This window comes from Symsagittifera roscoffensis, chromosome 6 (genome assembly GCF_963678635.1).
Source record: "Symsagittifera roscoffensis chromosome 6, txSymRosc1.1, whole genome shotgun sequence".
Lineage (NCBI taxonomy): Eukaryota > Metazoa > Xenacoelomorpha > Acoela > Convolutidae > Symsagittifera > Symsagittifera roscoffensis.
Window position 1 is genome coordinate 48,492,221 of NC_087067.1, and position 3,537 is coordinate 48,495,757.

The window sequence follows — 3,537 nt, forward strand, 5'->3', positions numbered from 1 at the left end:
ACCTAGTGTTTGCAAGAAAAATTTGGAGCATCTTTTATTTTGGTCACAGGCATATAATTATTATCAAAATTTTTCCAGCAAAATTTCATTCAAAACTTAGTTTGTTGTGTTGATTAATGTTACTACTGAAAATCTTTGATACACTTAATTTGATTTTATCGTTTTGATGCCCGTTCTCATAATTTTCCATACAAATTATACAAAATACGCATGCAAAAAAATAACCGCATATGCTGACAGCTGCTTCATTGTAATATCGTCACTGGAGTTCATGGAAAAAGAAGGTTTTGTTCTCTCTTTATATAACAAAACAACAAACTCATTATAAAAACGCAATTGAGTTCTTAGAAAAGGTAAAACAGAGTGATACTACAAAATGAACAACCAAAAAATTTAAAATTTAGTTGAAAATAATTGAAAGTAAACTACTATGAAAAGGTTCTATTGCAATTAAAAATAAAAATAATTTCATTAATTTATTTTCACTCAATTAATATCGATTGTTTTTTCGATTCTATGGAGAAAGACTATAAAAATGCACGATAAACAATTTTGATTCAGAGCGGGTATTCTAAAATAATTTTTTTTTCTAAATAAATAGGCCCCAAACAGATTTTTTTTTCGATCTCTCCCAAATAATTTACTTTCAAAAAATTGCATTCAAATACGTTAAGGTTCGATTACTTTGTTCAGTCAAGCTTTGGAATGAAAAAAATGATAAATTAGAGGCCAGTTCTTGGTTTTCTATTCAATCTTTGCCTTAATTAGTTGTTTTTGGAACATTCTTTACATTTTGTTTTTGAATTTTGTTTTTCAGTTTTTTTTTCAGATTCACACCAACTCTACTGGAAAACGTGAATTTGTATTAAGAACTCTCTAATTCTAGCTCACTCGCTACTGGCATCGTTGAAATGGAAGCCTTATACAATAATTCGAGAATTTCGATAAATTTGATGTCATACAACATACAAGTCATTTTATATTGCTCAAACAATCCAAACAACAAAATGATGACTATGAAAAGTATGACTTAATACGAAAAAATAAACCGAGTAGCAGCTCTCCCACCACCTGACCTTCAGAAAGTCGTTCCAAGTTTGTTGAAGTAAGCTTATTTGCTCTAAGTTATTTGTTTAGGGAGCAAAAACTATCACTTTGTACTTAATTTGGCGTGTTCAAATGGTTTTCACAAGAAAAAGTATGTCAATATTTTCTAAAAAGTTTTTTTTTCATTTTACTTTGTTATATTTAACTTTTTCATGTGATTAATGCTCCACTAAAATTTAGGAGGTAATCGCAACATTATGGGTTTTGCTCTAATACGAGCAGCCTTCATGGAACAGTCAAAACATGATTGAGGATAAAAGCAAAACCAAACACATCGGAGTGATATCCGATCAATATCTATAATTTCAAGAGAAAGTTAAAGTGATTTTAAGAAAAATGCCCTGCGGAATTAAAACACTCCAATCAATCAAAAAACCATTTTCAATTAAAACTTGCCGATTAATCATGAACGTACTAGTTACAAGTCATCTAAATTATCCTGCCATACTTCTGAGAAGAGTATCAACAAATTTATTGATTTCACTAGAAAAACAACAGAGCTGGGCCTATGTTTTTTGCTGCGATTGTGTTAAGTTTGACATCTCGTCTGATCCAAAAATGAAATATAATATGATTCCTATACCCATGTGTCTTGATTGGAAACTAATAACCCATTTTTGGAAGAAACAACTAACTGTTACCCGCTTTTTCAAAAGTTCAATTCTAAAACTACCAGATCGACACAAATACGAGAGTTAAAAAATTAAAAAATTATACTTCTTTGAAAGATATACTGGACACTACATCAAAAACTTGTTTTTTAAACGATCAGTATTGATATAGAAAACAATTAGAGATGATAAACTTGTGGGATATACTTTCAAACAGAGGAGCGAAGATCAAATTTAAGAATTAAATTACATAATTAAGGAAGATCCATCAGTGGCAACCTATGGTACATTATCACGGAAAAAGTTAGTTATTTAGGAAAAACAGTCACTGTAATTGTCATATTGCTGATCTATGTTACATTGAAAAAATTATAACTTAATAAAATTTTAAACTTATTTTCACTTCATTTTCTTTAATAACTGACATACACTCGCATATTTAAAATTATTTTTTTTTTCCAATTAAAGAGTTTTTTTACTGGTCGCGCATTTTAAATTCTGTCATATCTTTTCACCTCCCACATCCGAAAAACTTTCACGGACTTTTGTTAAAGTTCTGACCTTTATGCAGTGTAAATTCGGTCAATTTATAAAATTTTACCGCTAACATTTCTTACCTATATAAATTAAAACAAACATATTAACGCATTATAAATTCGATCAAGTTGATCCTTGATTGCGCATTCTAAAGTCATTCGAATCTTTAAAAAAACACAGACACCTTTGCCCACATTTTCAAAAAAAGCTTACATGAAATTTGGCGTTTGAAGTTGAATCATTACCTTCATTGGATTCGGTTTTGGGATTTTTTTTTAGTTGTGCTGTTTAATGTGCTGTTTTGATGAAAAGAATATGAATAGGTTATTATAGGTTAATTGGCCGAGAACTCACCGTTATTTCCAAGAGTGCAAAATTAGCTAATGGTAAACATGAACTGAGTACCTAGGCTCATTTCTCATCCGCATAATTGTGGGTGACGCATTTAGAAGATACATTAAAAACGACTTAAATTTTTGCATTGATAATGATCACTGTTCCAATGATTGAACATGACGAGGCTTTTTTGTCTTCCAGTGTGTTGTATTTTTATTTTTTGTCAACCCAAAATCAGGCACCACAAAAAATCTTCTGAAAGGGCTGAGTAATATTCAATGTTTGAAGCCTTCTCTGACGTTTTTAGAACAAATTTTCAATAATTTTTTTAAGTGTCGAGAACAATTGTTTTGAAGTAACCAATTGATAGAATAAAATTGTGCAAATAAAGCTAACGAGCAGGCTTATAATAGTTTGATTCTTATAGTTCAAACTAAATCGTGACAAATTTGATGATTTTTCAGCGCTTTTCTAAAATATACCAAAAATTTTTGTACATACAAATCCTAAGCTTCAATTTAAAAAATTGTTTTTAGTGGGCATCACAGGCCGGGTGGATGCAAAAAAATTAGTTAGTTGTCGCAATCTTCTACAAAATTTATTATTTTCTATTGATTCTCAACTTGATTGTGTTATCGGTCTCAGAGTATTAGAGGTGGTCATAGCATCCAAGTCTACGTCTATGACCCCTCTCAGAATGTGCTCACCATCTTGCAAAAAACCAGTTCCTTCCATATATCCAATGGAAGGTGTTACTCTATTGGACTGTCGGTTAGACAGTATGTTTTTAAGAGTGGGATGAGCGGCTGTAGTGAAGAGGGGAAAAAAGGGTAAAATCAAAAAGCTCAAACTTGATGGTTGAATTTTAATCAGAGACGCCACAGTAAGAATCTGTTTGCCCCAGCATAAATTTAAACAAAACTGCTTTTTGACTGATTATAGACCT